At 45.8% G+C, this 13177-nt stretch overlaps 7 non-coding genes across 7 annotated transcripts; all 7 read left to right on the forward strand.

The window, feature by feature from the left end:
- The first annotated feature begins 85 nt into the window (after positions 1 to 85).
- trnag-ccc (transfer RNA glycine (anticodon CCC)) lies at positions 86 to 156 on the forward strand. Its single transcript has one exon. It is a non-coding gene; the product is annotated as a tRNA-Gly (tRNA).
- Positions 157 to 3222: 3066 nt separating this feature from the next.
- Positions 3223 to 3293, forward strand: trnag-ccc (transfer RNA glycine (anticodon CCC)). The gene has a single exon. It is a non-coding gene; the product is annotated as a tRNA-Gly (tRNA).
- A 622-nt stretch (positions 3294 to 3915) lies between these two features.
- Positions 3916 to 3986, forward strand: trnag-ccc (transfer RNA glycine (anticodon CCC)). The gene has a single exon. It is a non-coding gene; the product is annotated as a tRNA-Gly (tRNA).
- A 1635-nt stretch (positions 3987 to 5621) lies between these two features.
- Positions 5622 to 5692, forward strand: trnag-ccc (transfer RNA glycine (anticodon CCC)). Its single transcript has one exon. It is a non-coding gene; the product is annotated as a tRNA-Gly (tRNA).
- Positions 5693 to 6724: 1032 nt separating this feature from the next.
- Positions 6725 to 6795, forward strand: trnag-ccc (transfer RNA glycine (anticodon CCC)). The gene has a single exon. It is a non-coding gene; the product is annotated as a tRNA-Gly (tRNA).
- A 1635-nt stretch (positions 6796 to 8430) lies between these two features.
- On the forward strand, positions 8431 to 8501 carry trnag-ccc (transfer RNA glycine (anticodon CCC)). The gene has a single exon. It is a non-coding gene; the product is annotated as a tRNA-Gly (tRNA).
- Positions 8502 to 9533: 1032 nt separating this feature from the next.
- trnag-ccc (transfer RNA glycine (anticodon CCC)) lies at positions 9534 to 9604 on the forward strand. The gene has a single exon. It is a non-coding gene; the product is annotated as a tRNA-Gly (tRNA).
- The last annotated feature ends 3573 nt before the right edge of the window (positions 9605 to 13177 follow it).

The raw sequence follows: 13177 nt of genomic DNA on the forward strand, positions 1-13177 counted from the left end.
GAATTTAAACATCCATACGTGGTGCTCCTAAGAGCACCGGACGTGTGGATTTAGCTGCCCACGCTGCAGGCACCATCTCAACTGAGCATTGGTGGTTCAGTGGTAGAGTTCTCGCTTCCCAAGCGTGAGACCCGGGTCCGAATCCCGGCCGATGCAACCTGGGTGCATATTTCATCAGAGACATGTAGCTGTTGCAGCTCTCTGTGTTCTCCTAAAGCTGCCCGGCTAACTGGATGTTCTGGCCCACTTCAATCCAAATGCTACTTGCATTTGGCTGGTACTTTTGGTCCGATATCCCTAATCAGTTATTCTCTTCACATTCAATGTTTTGCTCCGAGATCCCTAATCAGATGCCTTCATTAAATTGAAGTTTTTAAACGTCCATACGTGGTGCTCCTAAAAGCACCGGATGTGTTGACTTAGCTGTCCACGCTGCAGGCACCATTTCAACTGAGCATCGGTGGTTCAGTGGTAGAATTCTCGTTTCCCAAGCATGAGACCTGGGTCCGAATCCCGGCCGATGCAACCTGGGTGCATATTTCATCAGAGACATGTAGCTGTTGTAGCTCTCGGTGATCTCCTAAAGCTGCCCGGATAACTGGACGTTCTGGCCCACTTCAATGCAAATGCTACTTACATTGGTTGGTGCTTTTGGTCCGAGATGCCTAATCAGTTGCCTTCATTAAATTGAAGATTTTAAAAGTCCATACATGGTGCTCCTAAGAGCACCGGACGTGTTAACTTATCTGCCAACGCTGCAGCTTCCACTTCGACTGAGCATCGTTGGTTCAGTGGTAGAATTCTCGTTTCCCAAGCGTGAGACCTGGGTCCGAATCCCGGCCGATGCAACCTGGGTGCATATTTCATCAGAGACATGTAGCTGTTGCAGCTCTCGGTGATCTCCTAAAGCTGCCCGGATAACTGGACGTTCTGGCCCACTTCAATGCAAATGCTACTTACATTGGTTGGTGCTTTTGGTCCGAGATGCCTAATCAGTTGCCTTCATTAAATTGAAGATTTTAAAAGTCCATACGTGGTGCTCCTAAGAGCACCGGACGTGTGGATTTAGCTGCCCACGCTGCATGCACCATCTCAACTGAGCATCGGTGGTTCAATGGTAGAATTCTCACTTCCCAAGTATGAGACCCGGGTCCGATTCCCGGCCGATGCAACCTGGGAGCAAATTTCATCAGCGACCTGTAGCTGTTGCAGCTCTCGGTGTTCTCCTAAAGCTGCCCGGATATCTGGACGTTCTAGTCCACATAAATGCAAATGCTACTTGCATTGGCTGGTGCTTTTGGTCCGATATCCCTAATCAGTTGCTTACATCACATTCAAGATTTTAAACGTCCATACGTGGTGCTCCTAAGAGCACCGGACGTGTGGATTTAGCTGCCCACGCTAGAGGCACTTTCTCAACTGAGCATAGGTGGTTCAGTGGTAGAATTCTCGCTTCACGCGCGTGAGACCCGGGTCTGATTCCCGGCCGATGCAAACTGGGTGCATATTTCTTCAGAGACATGTAGCTGTTGCAGCTCTTGGTGTTCTCCTAAAGCTGCCCGGATAGCTGGACGTTCTAGTCCACTTCAATGCAAATGCTACTTGCATTGGGTGGTGCTTTTGGTCCGATATCCCTAATCAGTTATTTTCTTCACATTCAATATTTTGCTCCGAGATCCCTAATCAGTTGCCTTAATTAAATTGAAGATTTTAAACGTCCATACGTGGTGCTCCTAAAAAAGCAGAGAACGTGTTAACTTATCTGTCCACGCTGCAGGCACCATTTCAACTGAGCATCGGTGGTTCAGTGGTAGAATTCTCGATTCCAAGCGTGAGGCCCGGGTGCGATTCCCGGCTGATGCAAACTGGGTGCATATTTCATCTGAGACATGTAGCTGTTGAAGCTCTCAAAGTTCTCCTAAAGCTGCCCGGATAACTGGACGTTCTGGGGCACTTCAATGCAAGTGCTACTTACATTGGTTGATGCTTTTGGTCCGAGATTCCTAATCAGTTGCCTTCTTTAAATTGAAGATTTTAAACGTCCATACGTGGTGCTCCTAAAAGCACCGGATGTGTTGACTTAGTTGCCCACGCTGCAGGCACCATTTCAAACTGAGCATCTGTGTTTCAGTGCTAGAATTCTCGCTTCCCAAGGGTGAGACCCGGGTCAGATTCCCGGCCGATGCAAACTTGGTGCATATTTCTTCAGAGACATGTAGCTGTTTCAGATCTCGATGTTCTCCTAAAGCTGCCCAGCTAACTGGACGTTCTGGCACACTACAATGCAAATGCTACTTGCGTTGGCTGGGTCTTTTGGTCCGATATCCCTAATTAGTTATTTTCTTCACATTCAATATTTTGCTCCAAGATCCCTAATCAGTTGCCTAAATTAATTGAAGATTTAAACGTCCATACGTGGTGCTCCTAAAAGCACCGGATGTGTTGACTTAGTTGCCCACGCTGCAGGCACCATTTCAAACTGAGCATCGGTGGTTCAGTGGCAGAATTCTCGCATCACACGCGTGAGACCCGGGTCCGATTCCCGGCCGATGCAAACTTTGTGCATATTTCTTCAGAGACATGTAGCTGTTGCAGCTCTTGGTGTTCTCCTTGAGCTGCCCGGCTAACTGGACGTTCTGGCCCACTTCAATGCAAATGCTACTTGCATTGGCTGGTGCTTTCGGTCCGATATCCCTAATCAGTTATTTTCTTCACAATCAATATTTTGCTCCGAGATCCCTAATCAGTTGCCTTCATTAAATTGAAGATTTTAAACATCCATACGTGGTGCTCCTAAAAAAGCAGAGAACGTGTAAACTTATCTGCCCACGCTGCAGGCACCACTTCCACTGAGCATCGGTGGTTCAGTTGTAGAATTCTCGCTTCCCACGCGTCTGACCTGGGTCCGATTCCCGGCCGATGCAACCTGGGTGCATATTTCATCAGAGACATGTAGCTGTTGCAGCTCTCGGTGATCTCCTAAAGCTGCCCAGATAACTGGACGTTCTAGTCCACTTCAATGCAAATGCTAGTTGCATTGGCTGGTGCTTTTGGTCGATATCCCTAATTAGTTATTTTCTTCACATTCAATATTTTGCTCCAAGATCCCTAATCAGTTGCCTTAATTAAATTGAAGATTTTAAACGTCCATACGTGGTGCTCCTAAAAAAGCAGAGAACATGTTAACTTATCTGCCCACACTGCACTCATCATTTCAACTGAGCATCGGTGGTTCAGTGGTAGAATTCTCGATTCCCAAGCGTGAGGCCCGGGTGCGATTCCCGGCCGATGCAAACTGGTGCATATTTCATCGGAGACATGTAGCTGTTGAAGCTCTCAGAGTTCTCCTAAAGCTGCCCGGATAACTGGACGATCTGGCCCACTTTAATGCAAGTGCTACTTACATTGGTTTATGCTTTTGGTCCGAGATCCCTAATCAGTTGCCTTCTTTAAATTGAAGATTTTAAACGTCCATACGTGGTTCTCCTAAAAGCACCGGATGTGTTCACTTAGTTGCCAACGCTGCAGGCACCATTTCAAACTGAGCATCGGTGGTTCAGTGGCAGAATTCTCGCATCACACGCGTGAGACCCGGGTCCGATTCCCGGCTGATGCAAACTGGGTGCATATTTCTTCAGAGACATGTAGCTGTTGCAGCTCTCGGTGTTCTCCTAAAGCAGCCCGGAAAGCTGGACGTTCTAGTCCACTTCAATTCAAATGCTACTTGCATTGGCTGGTGTTTTTGGTCCGATATCCCTAATCAGTTATTTTCTTCACATTCAATATTTTGCTCCGAGATCCCTAATAAGTTGCCTTCATTAAATTGAAGATTTTAAACATCCATACGTGGTGCTCCTAAAAAAGCAGAGAACGTGTAAACTTATCTGCCCACGCTGCAGGCACCACTTCCACTGAGCATCGGTGGTTCAGTGGTAGAATTCTTGCTTCCCAAGCGTGAGACCTGGGTCCGATTCCCGGCCGATGCAACCTGGGTGCATATTTCATCAGAGACATGTAGCTGTTGCAGCTCTCGGTGATCTCCTAAAGCTGCCCGGATAACTGGACGTTCTGGCACACTTCAATGCAAATGCTACTTACATTGGTTGGTGCATTTGGTCCGATATCCCTAATCAGATGCCTTCATTAAATTGAAGATTTTAAACGTCCATACGTGGTGGTCCTAAAAGCACCGGATGTGTTGACTTAGCTGCCCACGCTGCATGCACCATCTCAACTGAGCATCGGTGGTTCAATGGTAGAATTCTCACTTCCCAAGTATGAGACCCGGGTCCGATTCCCGGCCGATGCAACCTGGGAGCAAATTTCATCAGCGACCTGTAGCTGTTGCAGCTCTCGGTGTTCTCCTAAAGCTGCCCGGATATCTGGACGTTCTAGTCCACATAAATGCAAATGCTACTTGCATTGGCCTGTGCTTTTGGTCCGATATCCCTAATCAGTTGCTTACATCACATTCAAGATTTTAAACGTCCATACGTGGTGCTCCTAAGAGCACCGGACGTGTGGATTTAGCTGCCCACGCTAGAGGCACTTTCTCAACTGAGCATAGGTGGTTCAGTGGTAGAATTCTCGCTTCACGCGCGTGAGACCCGGGTCTGATTCCCGGCCGATGCAAACTGGGTGCATATTTCTTCAGAGACATGTAGCTGTTTCAGATCTCGATGTTCTCCTAAAGCTGCCCAGCTAACTGGACGTTCTGGCACACTTCAATGCAAATGCTACTTGCGTTGGCTGGGTCTTTTGGTCCGATATCCCTAATTAGTTATTTTCTTCACATTCAATATTTTGCTCCAAGATCCCTAATCAGTTGCCTTAATTAATTGAAGATTTAAACGTCCATACGTGGTGCTCCTAAAAAAGCAGAGAACATGTTAACTTATCTGCCCACACTGCACGCATCATTTCAACTGAGCATCGGTGGTTCAGTGGAAGAATTCTCGATTCCCAAGCGTGAGGCCCGGGTGCGTTTCCTGGCGATGCAAACTGATGCATATTTCATCGGAGACATGTAGCTGTTGAAGCTCTCAGAGTTCTCCTAAAGCTGCCCTGATAACTGGACGTTCTGGCCCACTTCAATGCAAGTGCTACTTACGTTGGTTTATGCTTTTGGTCCGAGATCCCTAATCAGTTGCCTTCTTTAAATTGAAGATTTTAAACGTCCATACGTGGTGCTCCTAAAAGCACCGGATGTGTTGACTTAGTTGCCCACGCTGCAGGCACCATTTCAAACTGAGCATCGGTGGTTCAGTGGCAGAATTCTCGCATCACACGCGTGAGACCCGGGTCCGATTCCCGGCCGATGCAAACTGGGTGCATATTTCTTCAGAGACATGTAGCTGTTGCAGCTCTCGGTGTTCTCCTAAAGCAGCCCGGAAAGCTGGACGTTCTAGTCCACTTCAATTCAAATGCTACTTGCATTGGCTGGTGTTTTTGGTCCGATATCCCTAATCATTTATTTTCTTCACATTCAATATTTTGCTCCGAGATCCCTAATCAGTTGACTTCATTAAATTGAAGATTTTAAACATCCATACGTGGTAATCCTAAAAAAGCAGAGAACGTGTAAACTTATCTGCCCACGCTGCAGGCACCACTTCCACTGAGCATCGGTGGTTCAGTGGTAGAATTCTTGCTTCCCAAGCGTGAGACCTGGGTCCGATTCCCGGCCGATGCAACCTGGGTGCATATTTCATCAGAGACATGTAGCTGTTGCACCTCTCGGTGATCTCCTAAAGCTGCCCGGATAACTGGACGTTCTGGCACACTTCAATCCAAATGCTACTTACATTGGTTGGTGCATTTGGTCCGATATCCCTAATCAGTTATTCTCTTCACATTCAATGTTTTGCTCCGAGATCCCTAATCAGATGCCTTTATTAAATTGAAGATTTTAAACGTCCATACGTGGTGCTCCTAAAAGCACCGGATGTGTTGACTTAGCTGCCCACGCTGCATGCACCATCTCAACTGAGCATCGGTGGTTCAATGGTAGAATTCTCACTTCCCAAGTATGAGACCCGGGTCCGATTCCCGGCCGATGCAACCTGGGAGCAAATTTCATCAGCGACCTGTAGCTGTTGCAGCTCTCGGTGTTCTCCTAAAGCTGCCCGGATATCTGGACGTTCCAGTCCACATAAATGCAAATGCTACTTGCATTGGCTGGTGCTTTTGGTCCGATATCCCTAATCAGTTGCTTTCATCACATTCAATATTTGGTCCGAGATCCCTAATCAGTTGCTTACATCACATTCAAGATTTTAAACGTCCATACGTGGTGCTCCTAAGAGCACCGGACGTGTGGATTTAGCTGCCCACGCTGCAGGCACTATCTCAACTGAGCATCGGTGGTTCAGTGGTAGAATTCTCGCTTCTCGGCGTGAGACCCGGGTCTGATTCCCGGCCGATGCAAACTGGGTGCATATTTCTTCAGAGACATGTAGCTGTTGCAGCTCTTGGTGTTCTCCTAAAGCTGCCCGGATAGCTGGACGTTCTAGTCCACTTCAATGCAAATGCTACTTGCATTGGGTGGTTCTTTTGGTCCGATATCCCTAATCAGTTATTTTCTTCACATTCAATATTTTGCTCCGAGATCCCTAATCAGTTGCCTTAATTAAATTGAAGATTTTAAACGTCCATACGTGGTGCTCCTAAAAAAGCAGAGAACGTGTTAACTTATCTGTCCACGCTGCAGGCACCATTTAACTGAGCATCGGTGGTTCAGTGGTAGAATTCTCGACTCCCAAGCGTGAGACCTGGGTCCGATTCCCGGCCGATGCAACCTGGGTGCATATTTCATCAGAGACATGTAGCTGTTGCAGCTCTCGGTGATCTCCTAAAGCTGCCCGGATAACTGGACGTTCTGGCACACTTCAATGCAAATGCTACTTACATTGGTTGGTGCATTTGGTCCGATATCCCTAATCAGATGCCTTCATTAAATTGAAGATTTTAAACGTCCATACGTGGTGGTCCTAAAAGCACCGGATGTGTTGACTTAGCTGCCCACGCTGCATGCACCATCTCAACTGAGCATCGGTGGTTCAATGGTAGAATTCTCACTTCCCAAGTATGAGACCCGGGTCCGATTCCCGGCCGATGCAACCTGGGAGCAAATTTCATCAGCGACCTGTAGCTGTTGCAGCTCTCGGTGTTCTCCTAAAGCTGCCCGGATATCTGGACGTTCTAGTCCACATAAATGCAAATGCTACTTGCATTGGCTGGTGCTTTTGGTCCGATATCCCTAATCAGTTGCTTACATCACATTCAAGATTTTAAACGTCCATACGTGGTGCTCCTAAGAGCACCGGACGTGTGGATTTAGCTGCCCACGCTAGAGGCACTTTCTCAACTGAGCATAGGTGGTTCAGTGGTAGAATTCTCGCTTCACGCGCGTGAGACCCGGGTCTGATTCCCGGCCGATGCAAACTGGGTGCATATTTCTTCAGAGACATGTAGCTGTTTCAGATCTCGATGTTCTCCTAAAGCTGCCCAGCTAACTGGACGTTCTGGCACACTTCAATGCAAATGCTACTTGCGTTGGCTGGGTCTTTTGGTCCGATATCCCTAATTAGTTATTTTCTTCACATTCAATATTTTGCTCCAAGATCCCTAATCAGTTGCCTTAATTAATTGAAGATTTAAACGTCCATACGTGGTGCTCCTAAAAAAGCAGAGAACATGTTAACTTATCTGCCCACACTGCACGCATCATTTCAACTGAGCATCGGTGGTTCAGTGGAAGAATTCTCGATTCCCAAGCGTGAGGCCCGGGTGCGTTTCCTGGCGATGCAAACTGATGCATATTTCATCGGAGACATGTAGCTGTTGAAGCTCTCAGAGTTCTCCTAAAGCTGCCCTGATAACTGGACGTTCTGGCCCACTTCAATGCAAGTGCTACTTACATTGGTTTATGCTTTTGGTCCGAGATCCCTAATCAGTTGCCTTCTTTAAATTGAAGATTTTAAACGTCCATACGTGGTGCTCCTAAAAGCACCGGATGTGTTGACTTAGTTGCCCACGCTGCAGGCACCATTTCAAACTGAGCATCGGTGGTTCAGTGGCAGAATTCTCGCATCACACGCGTGAGACCCGGGTCCGATTCCCGGCCGATGCAAACTGGGTGCATATTTCTTCAGAGACATGTAGCTGTTGCAGCTCTCGGTGTTCTCCTAAAGCAGCCCGGAAAGCTGGACGTTCTAGTCCACTTCAATTCAAATGCTACTTGCATTGGCTGGTGTTTTTGGTCCGATATCCCTAATCATTTATTTTCTTCACATTCAATATTTTGCTCCGAGATCCCTAATCAGTTGACTTCATTAAATTGAAGATTTTAAACATCCATACGTGGTAATCCTAAAAAAGCAGAGAACGTGTAAACTTATCTGCCCACGCTGCAGGCACCACTTCCACTGAGCATCGGTGGTTCAGTGGTAGAATTCTTGCTTCCCAAGCGTGAGACCTGGGTCCGATTCCCGGCCGATGCAACCTGGGTGCATATTTCATCAGAGACATGTAGCTGTTGCACCTCTCGGTGATCTCCTAAAGCTGCCCGGATAACTGGACGTTCTGGAACACTTCAATCCAAATGCTACTTACATTGGTTGGTGCATTTGGTCCGATATCCCTAATCAGTTATTCTCTTCACATTCAATGTTTTGCTCCGAGATCCCTAATCAGATGCCTTTATTAAATTGAAGATTTTAAACGTCCATACGTGGTGCTCCTAAAAGCACCGGATGTGTTGACTTAGCTGCCCACGCTGCATGCACCATCTCAACTGAGCATCGGTGGTTCAATGGTAGAATTCTCACTTCCCAAGTATGAGACCCGGGTCCGATTCCCGGCCGATGCAACCTGGGAGCAAATTTCATCAGCGACCTGTAGCTGTTGCAGCTCTCGGTGTTCTCCTAAAGCTGCCTGGATATCTGGACGTTCCAGTCCACATAAATGCAAATGCTACTTGCATTGGCTGGTGCTTTTGGTCCGATATCCCTAATCAGTTGCTTTCATCACATTCAATATTTGGTCCGAGATCCCTAATCAGTTGCTTACATCACATTCAAGATTTTAAACGTCCATACGTGGTGCTCCTAAGAGCACCGGACGTGTGGATTTAGCTGCCCACGCTGCAGGCACTATCTCAACTGAGCATCGGTGGTTCAGTGGTAGAATTCTCGCTTCTCGGCGTGAGACCCGGGTCTGATTCCCGGCCGATGCAAACTGGGTGCATATTTCTTCAGAGACATGTAGCTGTTGCAGCTCTTGGTGTTCTCCTAAAGCTGCCCGGATAGCTGGACGTTCTAGTCCACTTCAATGCAAATGCTACTTGCATTGGGTGGTTCTTTTGGTCCGATATCCCTAATCAGTTATTTTCTTCACATTCAATATTTTGCTCCGAGATCCCTAATCAGTTGCCTTAATTAAATTGAAGATTTTAAACGTCCATACGTGGTGCTCCTAAAAAAGCAGAGAACGTGTTAACTTATCTGTCCACGCTGCAGGCACCATTTAACTGAGCATCGGTGGTTCAGTGGTAGAATTCTCGACTCCCAAGCGTGAGGCCCGGGTGCGATTCCCGGCCGATGCAAACTGGGTGCATATTTCATCGGAGACATGTAGCTGTTGCAGCTCTCGGTGTTCTCCTAAAGCTGCCCGGCTAACTGGACGTTCTGGCCCACTTCAATGCAAATGCTACTTGCGTTGGCTAGTGCTTTTGGTCCGATTTCCCTAATCAGTTGCTTTCTTCACATTAAATTTTTTGCTCCGAGATCCCTAATCAGTTGCCTTCATTAAATTCAAGATTTTAAACGTCCATACGTGGCGCTCCTAAAAAAGCAGGGGACGTGTTGACTTATCTGCCCACGCTGCAGGCACCATTTCAACTGAGCATCGGTGGTTCAGTGGTAGAATTCTCGCTTCCCAAGCGTAAAACCCAGGTCCGATTCCCGGCCGATGCAAACTGGGTGCATATTTCATCAGCCTAACCAGCCTGTTCAGTTCATGTGTGTCTGTACGTTGGCCTTTCACAGCAGCCTCTATTGAGACGTTGGCCATAAATCCAATTCATCTACCTATACATCTACTTTATGTGCAAATTAACGGTGGTATGTCGCACAGCTTCAAGTTGATCAGTTTAGCAGATGCTCTTAGAAATTCTGTTCAGAATCAGGATACTTGGTTCCCCTTTTAAGAGGCAGGGGTTCAAGGCCCAGTCAATGCGGGTAGGATGGCATATTTGATCAGATATATAACTGTAACAGCTCTCTGTGCAACTTTTGTGTCCGCCAAACGCTGTGTGGTCAGCTGCTTGTCACTGCGCCGCAGTAGTTTCTAGGGAAAACCTTTCTTGTTTTGTTGCTAGAACCCATTGATTCCCTGCTGCCATTGATTTAAGGTATACGTTCTGGCCCAATTGCATTCAAAAGCTACTTGCATTGGGTCGTGTTTTTGGTCCTAGATCCATAATCAGTTGAATTCAACAAATTCAAGATTTTAAACGTCAATCCGTGGAGCTCCGATAAGAACCGGATGTGTTGTGTAAGCTGCAGACCCTGGAGTCATCATTTCCACCGAGCGTAGATGGTTCAGTGGTAGAATTCTCACTTCCCAAGTGTTTGCAACATGTAACGTGCTGGCTTCTCATGCTTAACATGGTCTACTTGTCAAAAAAAGAGGTATTAAGTAGTATTTCTGTGCTCAATACACTACCCCAGCCATCGTTTTTTTTTCGAACATATAAAACTGTTTTGTAACAACTTTTCTTAGTCCCGTATTGAACAATTCTCCCGGAAAAGCACGCGGCATACCAAAAGCAGGAGAAGGAGAGCAGGAGAAGATGCATGCGCAGACGTCCCTTTCACTTGTGTGGAAGAGAGAGAGAGCATATGTTCGCGAAGTTCAGGTGTTTGTTTGTTCGTTCACTGCATTTGGGTGATGAATGTTACATAAACGGTGGATATAACATCGGATTTGGAGATCGTTTGAAACTGATATATGGAGCCGTCCCAGCGCTAAAGGATGCCGGACATAAACCGCAGGTGGTGAGTAAAACTGATGTCTGTATTTTGTTAACAATGTACTTTAGTTCAGTCTACCCCTCTCACCGCACGCGCCATATGATTTTGGGAGTAATCATACAGCTGTATCTATCTTTTATGAATGTTAAAAAACTAAATTCTCTTCAAATATACGAAGTGTGCAATACTACTCTATAGGTTAATATGAGATTGGCAGAAACCCTAATTTGGTAGAATACTTGGTTCCCTGTAAAGAGGCAGGGGTCCTTTAATTTTATATTTTCAGTATAGTATTCAAAAATCTTACCTAACATAGTATTGCGATATCCACTGATATTTCACATGACATGGGTGTAGGGGGAATCCAAATTCTCTGGAGAACTTTGTTATTTACATTTACATTTCATTATCATATGCATTTGTTTCTAAGTATGTGCAATCCCCTGGGATTGAACCGATGACCTTGGCATTGTGAGAACCATTCTCTTACCACTGACCTAAAGGAAAGCTGTAAATCATTTAATTTTGTGCTCTTTGTACACTCTCATTATGCTCTCTCAATTGAAATATGGCCTCTAAGTAGGCCTTTAGCGACATGTCGATGACGTTGACAAAATTTCTTTAACGTCATATTTTTGCGTCGACGATTCGCAGCAGCTCGCCACACACACGTGGGAGACCAGAACATGGGTATGGGAATACTTCAAATTTAGTCCCAAACTTAAAGGTGTCGTTATTTGCGCCCTTTACAATTCCAAATGGAATTGGCATACCACGCCAGCACAACAGCAATGTTGGAGCATCTGAAACGGAGGCACCTCATTGTCACTCGTGAAGGAGACAATAACAAGTACTAACGTTGGCTAAATTAATTACATGTTTGTGTAGTGTAGCTTGAGCTCTGCGCACTTTGGTGGTGCTAGCTAATGTTGGACATAAGCTGTCCTGCGTGTTCAAAAATTGGACTCAAGGACTTCGGTTGAACAAAAGTTGAAGTTTATTAATCTGAAATACAGCGCGCTGGGCCTCCTCAGTCTACAGAGTCTACACAGAGAGTCAGCCCCGCCTCAGTGGTTTACAACAATTTTATATGTGTATGTGTGGGTGTGTCTTCAAGCTTGCTTCAGACAGTGGCCAACCCCTGAGCGCCTTGACCTCTGCTACTTTCTTTGTGTCCAATGGAGTGATGCTTCATCTCATATTTTCGTAGACTACGTCCTTCTTCTTTTACTATCTGCAACACAAAATACTTCCCCCACCTGCCTCCACATAAACTTAGGACCCCTCACTATTAGGGTATGTGTGTTTGGATGTGCAGCACACATCTCTTATCTTCTCCCCTGCATGGAATGCTGCCCACACATACTCAACCCCCACATCCTGTTGAAAATACCTCTTTGCCCTCTAATATTCTCTCTTAACTCTGAGGCCCTTCTCAACACAGTAAAATAATGTAATGTTATATAAGGTAAGCAGTAATAAGTAATAATCATATAAAAACACACACAGAAAATGTAATTGATATAAACCCTTAGATAAAACATATAGAACCCAGATAAAATATATAAAACCCTTCACTAACTATCTTAGCTCTCCGTGCAGTTTGTTCATGGTAGGTATTTTCTGGCGCCTAGACAGCTGTGTTTAGCCAATGTTAGTTATCATCTAATGTTGGCTTGAATGGAAGCTAGCTTACGGCTACACCGCTATCTATAGTAGCTGACGTTAGCTAAAGTGAACGTTAGCTACTAACCTAGCACAAACAAACTGCACAGAGAGCTAAGACAGGTTGGGTAATTGGTTAGACTAGCATAAGTGCACAGCTGCTAGATAGCCACGTTAGCATTCAAATAAACTAATTATAGTATAGCACTAAAATGAGGTTAAGAGTAGATTTAAAATACCCCACAGTCATAGCTGTTGTTCTAATATGCATTGCTTTCATGTTTTCTAGGACAAAGCAAAGAACCTTGGCGTCCTATCTTGGGAAAGAGATGCAATGCACGCAAAAAAAGGAATTTTGTATTGTGTTAAACACTCAGGAATGTCTATACTATGAGGCGCCGTTTAGGGTGTAAATCAAACTGCGCTCATGAATACATATATAAAAGCGTGCATATGTCAGCGGCCGATAGCTATTTAAT

Source organism: Triplophysa dalaica, chromosome 19, assembly GCF_015846415.1.
Source record: "Triplophysa dalaica isolate WHDGS20190420 chromosome 19, ASM1584641v1, whole genome shotgun sequence".
In the NCBI taxonomy this organism is placed as follows: domain Eukaryota; kingdom Metazoa; phylum Chordata; class Actinopteri; order Cypriniformes; family Nemacheilidae; genus Triplophysa; species Triplophysa dalaica.